Source organism: Rana temporaria, chromosome 1 (genome assembly GCF_905171775.1).
Source record: "Rana temporaria chromosome 1, aRanTem1.1, whole genome shotgun sequence".
NCBI classification, from domain to species: Eukaryota; Metazoa; Chordata; class Amphibia; order Anura; family Ranidae; genus Rana; species Rana temporaria.
The window spans coordinates 245,881,907-245,894,223 of record NC_053489.1 but is presented as its reverse complement, the minus strand read 5'-3'; positions in this window follow the sequence as shown (position 1 = coordinate 245,894,223).

The window sequence follows — 12,317 nt, the reverse complement described above, 5'->3', positions numbered from 1 at the left end:
TAGCATGGTATCGTCCGCGTAGAGCATAATTTTTTCATGTATCAATCCGTACTGAAATCCCTTAATTAGGGGGTCAGAGCGCACCAGTGCCGCCAACAGTTCTATGGCAACCGCGAACAGCAAGGGTGACAGAGGGCACCCCTGCCGAGTCCCCCTGTATAGTGGGAAGGGAGAAGACACTCTGCCCTCCTCCCTAATAACCGCCAGAGGGGAGTCATAGAGGAGCCGCACCCAGGATTGGAACACAGGCCCGAACCCGAATCTAGATAATGTCGCCCACAGGTACTGCCATTCAATGCTGTCGAATGCCTTGTGGGCATCTAGAAACAGCAATGCTCTATCCCCCCCATTATCCGCAGTCGATTGTATGTTAACAAATAATTTCCTCAGATTAATAGCTGTAGATCGTTCCGGTATGAACCCTGATTGATCTGTGTGTATTATCGCAGAGATCACCTTATTCAGCCTTGTTGCCAAGACCTTTGCTAGTATTTTTATATCACTTTGTAAAAGTGAGATTGGCCTATAGGAACCAGGGTCCAATGGATCCTTTCCCGGTTTAAGCAGGAGCACTATGCTTGCTTGTCTCATGGAATCTGGAAGTCGTCGTGCCTCTCTGGCCGCATTCAAAGTTTGAAGCAGCCTCGGGAGCACAACGCTCCCATACTGCTTGTATACTTCAACTGGTATGCCATCATCCCCCGGTGCCTTAGTATTGGGAAAAGAATTGGTAGCCTCCGTCATCTCCTCAATGGTGATGGGAGTCTCAAGGGACTCCGCCTGGGACTCCGTTAAACACGGTAGCTCTATCCCCTGCAGAAAGTCCCGAGTCTCCTCTCCAGTATGTGTTTGCTTTGATTCATATAGACTAGCATAGAATCTGGTCAGTTCCCTCATTACCAGGTCGAGGGTGTTCACCAACCTACCTCCCTCTGTTCTAAGAGCTCCGATAGATGGGGACGTCTGTTGTGATTGAACTATTTTGGCTAAGAGTTTGCCCGTTTGCTCCCCCTCCTCATAGAACGCCATTTTTGAAAAAAAACTTTTTTGTCAGCTCTGGAAGCGTCTAGTCTAGCCAATGCGTCCTGAGCCGCTATCCACCATCAGTGCTACCTTGCCTCTTTGTTCGGTCGCGTTGTGTTTTACCATCAGTGCTACCTGGTCCCTTTGTTCGGTCGTGTTGTGTTTTATGGCGTTCACCTCAGCAATAAAAACTCCTCTCAAGAAGGCCTTAAAAGCATCCCAGGCAGTGTCTGTTCCAGGATGATCTGCATGTCTCTGCCAGTAAGCCACTATGTCCTTTTCAATTTTCTCATGAGAAGGGAAGAGGTTGAGCCAAAAGGCATTAAGCTTCCACGGTGCTCTGGGAAGAGTAGAAGGAGGTCTGACCCTCAGAGAAAGTAAAACGGGGGAATGATCCGAGACGCACCGGGGAAGGTAATGTATATCCTCAACATATTGTGTGGCAGAGGCTGAGCACAAGCACAGGTCTATCCTAGACAAGGACATATGTGTCTTGGAGAAGCAAGAGAATTGCCTCTCGAGGGGATTTTTTAGTCTCCAGGGGTCTACCCAGCCTACCTCCTCCATAAACTTAGCCATGGCTGTCCTAGTCGTCCCCGGGGGTCCCCCCGGGGGGGGGGTGACTATCCAAGTACGGATTCATAATCCTGTTAAAATCCCCCACTACCATTAGTGGGGTTCCAGGATTTTATAGCTGAAAAGCAAGGAGGGACCTCAGTATCTGCGGACTGAATGGGGGAGGAACATATACTGCAGCCAGAATGAATGACAGTTGGTATACCCTACACAGCAGAAACACATATCTTCCCTCCTGATCAATCTTAGATTCTATACAGTGAAAATCTAGGGATTTATGTATCAATACACTCACACCCCTTGAATATGAGGTGTGAGTGGAATGATAAGTCCAACCTGCCCAAGCAAATCCCAGCCATGACCTAGTGTCCGGAGTTAAATGTGTCTCCTGCAAAACGCAAATAGCTGGAAAGTGCTTCCTAAGGGAGGTGGAAACCATAGTCCGTTTAAGTGGTTCTCCCAAGCCCCTCACATTCCATGAGATTACAGCAATTCCAGACATCCTTCCTTCATTATAGCATCAATATATGACATATCAATCCTCCACCCGCCATTAAGATCACTGGGCCAAATCCTCAGCCAGGCGGCGTAACTTAACTTTCAGCAGTTAAGTTACACTGACTTAAAGTTTCTACCTAAGTGCCTGATCCTCAAAGCACTTACCTAGAAATTTCAGGCCGTGTAACTTAAGTGCCGCCGTCGTAAGGCGGTCCTCCTCTCCAGGGGGCGTTTATAATTTAAATGAGGCGCGCTCCCGCGCCGGCCGTACTGCGCATGCGTGTGACGTAATTTTCCCGACGTGCAGCGAGCGAACGTAATTGACGCCGCGCGGCTTTGTGGATTGCGACGGGACACTAAAGTTGCGACGGGTGAAAAAAAATATACGCGCCGGGAAAACAAATAATTATTAAAAAAAATGATAACGTCGCTCAGCATGCATTCCTGAGGGAGAACTCCATGCCAATTTTCAAAGAAAAAACCGGCATGGGTTCACCCCCCAGGAGCATACCAGGCCCTTAGGTCTGTTATGGGTTGTAAGGAGACCCCCCCTCCGCCGAAAAATCGACGTAGGGGGTCCCCCTACAATCCATACCAGACCCGTATCCAAAGCACGCTACCCGGCCGGTCAGGAAGGGAGTGGGGACGAGCGAGCGCCCCCCCCCCTCCTGAGCCATGCCAGGCCGCATGCCCTCAACATGGGGGGGTTGGGTGCTCTGGGGCAGGGGGGCGCACTGCGGGCCCCCCCACCCCAGAGCACCCTGTCCCCATGTTGATGAGGACAGGACCTCTTCCCGACAACCCTTGCCGTTGGTTGTCGGGGTCTGCGGGCGGGGGCTTATCGGAATCTGGGAGTCCCCTCAAATAAGGGGGCCCCCAGATACCGGCCCCCCACCCTAAGTGAATGGATATGGGGTACATCGTACCCCTATCCATTCACCTAGAGGCAAAAAGTAAAAGTTAGTAAACACACAACACAAGGCTTTTTAAAATAATTTATTATTCTGCTCCGGACGCCCCCCCTGTCTTCTTTATTAGCTCTATTACCAGGGGGGGCTTCTTCTTCCGCTCTCCGGGGGGGGGGCTTCTCCGCTCTCCGGGGGTCTTCTTCTATCTTCTCCCCTCTTCCGCTGTTGACTCGGCGAACCCCGGTTCTTCTGCAGATGTCCGGTGCCTTCTTCTTCAGCGCTGGCTGCCTGCTATCTTTGTGTGTTAGCTCAATTTCTAACAGGCAGCCGGCGCGGTCTTCTGTGACGTCAGGGTCTTCTTCTCCCCTCTTCCGATGTTGCCTCGTCGCCTCTTTTCACTGTAATGATGGAAGCGCGCCTTGCATCCCATTTATATAGGCATCACCGTCCCATCATGCTCCGGTAGGTACCCACGTGGTGGGTGCACGTGGGTAGGCACCCACCACGTGGGTACCTGCCGGAGCATGATGGGACGGTGATGCCTATATAAATGGGATGCAAGGCGCGCTTCCATCATTGCAGTGACAAGATGCGACGAGGCAACATCGGAAGAGGGGAGAAGAACAGAAGAGAAGACCCTGACGTCACAGAAGACCGCGCCAGCTGCCTGTTTGAAATTGAGCTAACACACAAAGATAGCAGGCAGCCAGCGCTGAAGAAGAAGGCACCGGACATCTGCAGAAGAACCGGGGTTCGCCGAGTCAACAGCGGAAGAGGGGAGAAGATAGAAGAAGACCCCCGGAGAGCGGAGAAGCCCCCCCCGGAGAGCGGAAGAAGAAACCCCCCCGGAGAGTGGAAGAAGACCCCCGGAGAGTGGAAGAAGACCCCCGGAGAGTGGAAGAAAAAGCCCCTCCTGGTAATAGAGCTAATAAAGAAGACAGGGGGGGCATCCGGAGCAGAATAATAAATTATTTTAAAAAACCTTGTGTTGTGTGTTTACTAAATTTTACTTTTTGCCTACAGGTGAATGGGTAGGGGTACGATGTACCCCATATCCATTCACTTAGGGTGGGGGGCCGGTATCTGGGGACCCCCTTATTAAAGGGGACTCCCAGATTCCGATAAGCCCCCGCCCGCAGACCCCGACAACCAACGGCAAGGGTTGTCGGGAAGAGGTCCTGTCCTCATCAACATGGGGACAGGGTGCTCTGGGGTGGGGGGGCCCGCAGTGCGCCCCCCTGCCCCAGAGCACCCAACCCCCCCATGTTGAGGGCATGCGGCCTGGCACGGCTCAGGAGGGGGGGGGCGCTCGCTCATCCCCACTCCCTTCCTGACCGGCCGGGTAGCGTGCTTTGGATACAGGTCTGGTATGGATTGTAGGGGGACCCCCTACGTCGATTTTTCGGCGGAGGGGGGGTCTCCTTACAACCCATAACAGACCTAAGGGCCTGGTATGCTCCTGGGGGGGAACCCATGCCGGTTTGGATTTTACAAATTGCCGTGGAGTTCTCCCTCGGGAATGCATACCAAATGCCGTCGCTTGAATGGGCCTTTACAAGGTGTGACTAACTTTACACTTTGTAAAAGCAGCCCTAGATTTACACCAGGCAAACTAACACTTACGGCGAAAAAACTAAGCACAAAAGCTTTGAGGATCGCCCTAAGTGCTAATTTGCATACCAGAAGAGGCATTTCGACTCGAAATGCCCCCAGTGGCGGATGCGGTACTGCATCCTAAGATCCGGCAGTGTAAGTCCCTTACAGATGTCGGATCTTCTGCCTAACTTAGGAAAACTGCTTCTGAGGATCAGTTCCAAAGTTAGAACCAGAGATACGACGGCTTACGCCGGAGTATCTCTTTTGTGGATATGGCCCACTGTGTCTCCCCCTCTCGCCTAGTGGCGTCACGTCACACAGTGCTTTCCAGGAAGAGCAGGTAAGCTCCCGGGAGCTCAAAGAGAGCGGCTTCCAAGAAAAAGGGGAGCAGAGTCAGTAGCACCAGAAAGAAAAACAAACTCATCAACTTTGCGGTCAGAAGCCGCTGGGCATAACCTTTGCCCTCAATATGCCACAGACGCAACAGGCAGTCCGTGGCCCCAACATTGAGCCTCAAGGGGCACTCCTCACGTGATCCAAATCGCATGTGGAACAGGCAAAATCAGGAAATAAAATACGAAATAACCAGTTCGCTCCGTTCCTGAGCAGAAAAGAATTCTGCATATATTGTTCTCCCGGTCCTTAGACCATGCGGGTAATAACAGAGATAAACCCACAGTCTAATGGTAAGTAAATGAAAAAATGAACTGGCTTACCATCAAACTCTGCAGTCCATAAACTCAAAGCACATCAGTCCGCATCCGCAACTGGGTCCTCTGCTTGTCGAATCTGGTGCTCATTCCGGTCCAACCATGATGAGGCCTCCGCAGCCGATTCAAAGAATTGGGCCCTGCCTCCTGCAATGATCCGGAGCTTAGCAGGGTAGAGCATCGCGTAGTTAGCTCGCAGGCGTTGCAACCTTCTCTTCACCTCTCCAAATTTGGCCCTGCGCCTCTGTACTTCCGCAGAGAAGTCGGGATAGAATGACACCCTCACTCCATTAAATTGGACATTACGGCGTTCTCTGGCCAACCTCAGAATGATTTCCTTGTCCTTAAAGTTAAGCAGTTTGGCTAGCATGGTGCGTGGCGGGTTACCAGGAGGGAGAGGCCTAGGTTGTACTCTGTGCGCCCTCTCTACTGAGTAAAAGGGCGTGAAGGCGTCCTTGCCAAACACCTCTTGCAGCCAGGTCTCTACAAATGTAGTGGGATCACGGCCTTCCGTCTTCTCTGGCAGGCCCACTATGCGGATATTGCTCCTCCTCAAGCTGTTCTCAATATCTTCATTACGGCTCTCATTAGCTGTCGCGATTCTAGCCATGACCTGCAGTTCCCTAACAAGAGGGGTCATCCTGTCTTCCACCTCGCTTACACGACTTTCCACCGCAGTAGTGCGCTCTCTGATTTTCTGAAAGTCTTGTCGGATCAGTCCCACCTCCTCCTTCAGCCCCCCAAAGTGTTGCTGCAGTGTCTGTACCGTGGCTGTGCACTTATTTACTGCCTGCAGTATCTGGGCCAGTGTGGGTCGTTCAGCGCTCTCGTCCTCCTCCTCCTCTCCTGCAATCTCTGCAAGCGTTACTTGTGCTGAGGCCTGTGAGGTCCGGGCAGAGCAAGGCCCCGGCGCCATTGTATTAAATATGTCAGGTGTGGCGTCCAGCTCCTCGTCCGAGGGGCGATCAGCTAGGCCGTTCAATTTTTGTGCATAGTACACCATGTCCTTAGGGGCCTCTTTTCCCATAGATTTAGGTGTCTTGGGGGGGATCTTACCGGGGTCCCGCTTGTCTCCGCGTGTCTCCCAGGCCGCCGCGGCGCCATTTTGTAAATCAGGGAGCCCATCTCCTTTGAGCTGTTTACGGGTCATCATACCGGTAATCGGGCAGGAGAGCAGGTCGCTGCTTGCACCGAGTGCTGATGTACTGCTGGGTGGTGTCCGTTGCCGAAAACGATCGGTATTTCGCCCGGGAGAAGGATCGCTGCAGTGTGCTGTTTGGGAACTCTGTGAGACACGTCCGCTCACATGCCGCTCTTGGCCACACCCCCCCAAGTTCATGTTTAATTGGAGTCAGTACACATCTGCCATCATTTAGAGTGCCTCTGATTAACCCCCAAAAAAGTTCAGCTCTTCTAGTAGGTCTTTCCCGACTTTTTCTTATTCGCATCCGAAAAGCAAAAGTCATGGTTAGCAGAGAGCTTCTAAGGCCCCATACACACGACCGAGTTTCTCGGCAGAATTCAGCCAGAAACTTGGTCGGAGCTGGATTCTGCCGAGAAACTCGGTCGTGTGTACAGTTTTCACAGAGGAAGCCGGCGAGGAACTCGTCGGGCCGAAAAGAGAACATGTTCTTTATTTCCTCGTTGTTCAATGAGGAAAGTCGGCCCGCCGAGATCTCGGCGGCTTCCACACTGAACTCGACGAGGAACTCGATGTGTTTGGCACGTCGAGTTCCTCGGACGTGTGTACGGGGCCTCAAGCATCAGTGGGATCTCATTGTTAAAAGGTATCGGTCAGCAGAAGGGTACAAAATAATTTCCAATGCATTAGACATACCATAGGACACAGTGAAGACAGTCATCATCAAGTATAGAAAATATGGCACAACAGTGACATTACCAAGAACTGAACAACCCTCCAAAATTGATGAAAAGATGATGAAAGACAAGAAGAAAACTGGTAAGGCTGCAAAGAGGTCTACAGCAACATTAAAGGAGCTGCAGCAATATCTGGCTTATATTGACTGTGTGGTACATGTGACAACAATCTCCCGTATTCTTCATATGTCTGGGCTATGGGGTAAGTGGCAAGATGGAAACCTTTCCTTACGAAGAAAAACATCCAAGCCTGTATAAATTTTGCAAAAACACATCTGAAGCCTCCCAAAAGCATGTGGGAAAATGTGTTATGGTCTGATGAAACTTTTCTGGCTATAATTCCAAAAGATAGGTTTGGTGCAAAAACAACACTGCACATCACCAAAAGAACACCATACCCACTGTGAAGCATGGTTGTGGCAGCATCCTGCTTTGGTTTCAGCATTATAACAACCCAAAGCATACATCCAAATCAACAAAGGAATGGCTTCACCAGAAGAAGATTAACGTTTTGGAATGGCCCAGCCAGAGCCCAGACCTGAATCGCATTAAAAATCAGATTTGGAATGTTTTTGCAAAGAACATTGGGCATAAGTCAAGATTTGCCATGCTAATAGACTCATACCCAAAAAGACAGTGCTGTAATGAAAGTAGGGATGAGCCGAACACCCCCGGGTTCGGTTCGCATCAGAACCTTCGAACGGACCGAACGTTCGCTCAAACTTTAGAACCCCATTAAAGTCTATGGGACTTGAATGTTCAAAATCAAAAGTGTTTATTTTTTAAGGCTAATATGCAAGTTGAATATATGAATAGTGCTACCGCGCCACCACTTAAGTGTAGAATAACCGTAAATGACAAATAAATTTAAATATGCTGCTAAATCTATATGGGTAAGTAAGTAAATAAATATAAAAACGGGGGGGAACTAATGTGCAAAACCAACCTCAACAAGGGCACAACAATTTATGCAAATATGCAAATGAGCTCAAACCAATCCAAAGTGCATAGTGCAATAAATGAATAATATCCATAAAAGTGAAAAAAACATCAAAAAGTGGAAGAAATATAAATAATAAAATTCCAATCCATGCATAAAAGTGAAAAAAAATTCAATCCATAAATGACTGCAGTGAAAAGTGTCCCATATAATTCACCAAGTAATTAAAAAAAAAAAAAAAATTATCAAGAAATGTCAATATAAAAAAATATATATATAAAAAAAATGTTTTATATATATATTTTTTTATATTGACATTTCTTGATAATTTTTTTTACTTGGTGAATTATATGGGACACTTTTCACTGCAGTCATTTATGGATTGAATTTTTTTTCACTTTTATGCATGGATTGGAATTTTATTATTTATATTTCTTCCACTTTTTGATGTTTTTTTTCACTTTTATGGATATTATTCATTTATTGCACTATGCACTTTGGATTGGTTTGAGCTCATTTGCATATTTGCACTATATATGTTATATGTTTATGAAGATAGCTACTACTTGTTAATTTTATCTGAACGATTCCAGATCACTCGCTATTAATATTGTGCGGGTCACTGGCACATTTGTCTTTTTTATCATCATTTATCCACTCTTATTACTCTCCACATTACTCAGTTAATGTTGGGTGGGTATATGAATTTATTCAGAGTGGAACACATTTTACACAGGAACCAGTGGAGTACATTTTCCTGACAACTTATTCACATTATGGAAATCGTTATTGGTATTTAGTTTTAATTAGATCCTGTTGCAAGCGCCATCACACCCCCCTTGTCATTAAGTAAATAAATACCTGTAGTGATATTGATAAAAGAGTGATCAGCGCATACAGTCCAATAAATAAATAATATAGATAATAAAACCACTAATGTATAACAAAATAAGTGATAAGTGACAATAATGTGCAATAAATGCTAATAGTCTCAAAGTGCAAACATAAGTGAACAGAAAATGGCAAAAAATAAGTGATGAGGGTCCTTGTGCAATCCAAATCTTAAAGGAACTTCACAATCTTCTGTATAAATCTTCTAGGTGCTGTGCTCACAGAGCGCTTACCTTAACCACTTGAGACCCACGCTATTGACAAAAGACGTCAACAGCGCGGCTCTCAAGTGCCAACTGGACGTCTTTGGACGTCATTTAAAAGCATTACCCGCGCGCCACTGGGGGGCGCGCAGCGGGTAAACACTGTCCCGGGGGATCGCTCGGGAGCCGATGCGTGTACCTGGCAGCCGTGATGTCCGCCGGGTACACGCGATCGTCGGTAAGACAGCAGGGACGTGGAGCTCTGTGTGTAAACACAGAGCTCCACGTGCTGTTAGAGGAGAGGAGACCGATCTGTGTCTCTTGTACATAGGGACACAGCATCGGTCACCTCCCCCAGTCACCCCCCTCTCCCCACACAGTTAGAACACACCTAGGATACACATTTAACCCCTTCCTCACCCCCTTGTGTTAACCCCTTCACTGCCAGTCACATTTATACAGTAATTAGTGCATTTTTATAGCACTGATCGCTGTATAAATGTGAATGGCGCCAAATTTGTGTCAAAAGTGTCCGATGTGTCCGCAATAACGTCGCAGTCCCAATAAAAATCGCAGATCGCCGCCATTACTAGTAAAAAAAAAAAAAAAAATTCTGTCCCCTATTTTGTAGGCGCTATAACTTTTGCGCAAACCAGTCGCTTATTGCGATTCTTTTTTTTTTACAAAAATACATCGAAAAATACGTATCGGCCTTAACTGAGAATTTTTTTTTTTTTTTTTTTTATTTGGATATTTATTATAGCAACAAGTAAAAAATATATATATTTTTTTTAAATTGTCGCTCTTTTTTTGTTTATAGCGCAAAAAATAAAAACCGCAGAGGTGATCAAATACCACCAAAATAAAGCTCTATTTGTGGGGAAAAAAGGACGTCAATTTTGTTTGGGAGCCACGTCGCAGGACCGCGCAAATGTCAGTTAAAACGACGCAGTGCCGTAAGCTGAAATTTTGCCTGGGAACGAAGAGGGTTTATGTGCCCTGTAAGCAAGTGGTTAAGGCAGGTATATGCAGACTTGTATGAGTGTGGCTAGGTCCAGGGATGGTTCCTCCACATAGATTCCCAGTTACTGTCTGTCTCCACGGGTACAGATAGCCCCACAAGTTCTCTTCTCGATTTGAGCCCCAGTAAAATCAAAAGTGACACTCCATCGTGAAGTACAGCAAGGGATTTTTAATAAATAAAGCTGTAGAAACTTACATCAAAGTAAAAACAAAGCAGCAGTGACTGCGGTGTTCAGGCTCTTCCTATTTCCTGGTCCATCAGATCCTTACCGGTTACGCCCCATCACGTGGCTTCATCAGAGGTCCTCTAATGAAGCCACGTGATGGGGCGTAACCCGTAAGGATCTGATGTACCAGGAAATAGGAAGAGCCTGAACACCGCTGTCACTGCTGGCTCAAATCGAGGAGAGAACTTGTGGGGCTATCTGTACCCGTGGAGACAGACAGTAGCTGGGAGTCTATGTGGAGGAACCATCCCTGGACCTACCCACACTCATACAAGTCTGCATATACCTGCCTTAAGGTAAGCGCTCTGTGAGATTTATACAGAAGATTGTGAAGTTCCTTTAAGATTTGGATTGCACAAGGACCCTCATCACTTATTTTTTGCCATTTTCTGTTCACTTATGTTTGTACTTTGGGACTATTAGCATAATATTCAAGTTATTGTCCTAAAAAGGGTTTGGGGACCCGGGGCCTGCCCCAGGGAACATGTATCAATGCAAAAAAAAGTATTAAAATCCAAAGTTTTTTCAGGAGCAGTGATTTTAACCACTTAAGACCCGGACCATTATGCAGGTAAAGGACCTGGCCAGTTTTTGCGATTCGGCACTGTGTCAATTTAACTGACAATTGCGCGGTCGTGCGATGTGGCTTTCAAACAAAATTGGCGTCCTTTTTTTCCCACAAATAGAGCTTTATTTTGGTGGTATTTGATCACCTCTCTGGTTTTTATTTTTTGCGCCATAAACAAAAATAGAGCGACAATTTTGAAAAAAATTCAATATTTTTTACTTTTTGCTATAATAAATATCCCCAAAAAATATATAAAATGTATTTCTTCTTTAGTTTAGGTCGATACGTATTCTTCTGCACAATAAGCGTTTATTGATTGGTTTGCGCAAAAGTTATAGCGTTTAAAAAATAACTGCGACATTATGATGGACACATCGGACACTTTTGACACATTTTTGCGACCATTGTCATTTTCACAGCGAAAAGTGCTATAAAAATGCACTGATTACTGTGAAAATGACAATGGCAGTGAAGGGGCGCTAAGGGGTTAAGTGTGCCCTGAGGGAGTGATTCTTACTGTAGGGGGCATGGCTGGATGTGTGATGTCACTGATCACGTTCCCTATAACAACAGACGATCGGTGACACTGCCACAGAGAAGAACAGGGAAGGTGTGTTTACACTCACCTCTCCCCGCTCTTCAGCTCCTGTGACCCAATCGCGGGTTAATGGCAGCGATTGGGTCCACGGGTCCTGTGGGCATGCCCACTGAGCTTTGGACCGGGTCGCGAGCGCGCCCCACAGCTGGGCACTTAAAGGGCAACGTACCTGTACGTGCCAGTGCCCAGCCATGCCATTCTGCCGATGTATATCGGCGTTAGGCGGTCCTTAAGTGGCTAATGATGCTTAAAGTGAAAAAAGTGAAATATTCCTTTAAATATCGTACCTGCTGGGTGTCTATAGTATGCCTGTGAAGTGGCACGTGTTTCCCGTGTTTAGAACTGTCACTGCACAAAATGACATTTCTATAGGAAAAAAATTATTTAAAACTGCATGCGGCTTTAATGTAATGTCTAGTCCCGGCAATATGGATCAAAATCATTGAGAAAAATGGCATGGGTTCCCCCCCCAGGCCATTACCAACCCCTTTGGGTCTTGTATGTATATTTAGGGGAACACCGCACACAAATTAAAAAAGGGAAAGGCGTGGGGCCCCCAGGCCCTATATACTCTCAACAGCAGCTTACAGGCGGTGCAAACAAGACAGGAACTGTAGATGTGTTGTCAAGTAGAATCTGTTTGTAATTTTGAACTGGTACATTTTTAAAGTGTAGCTC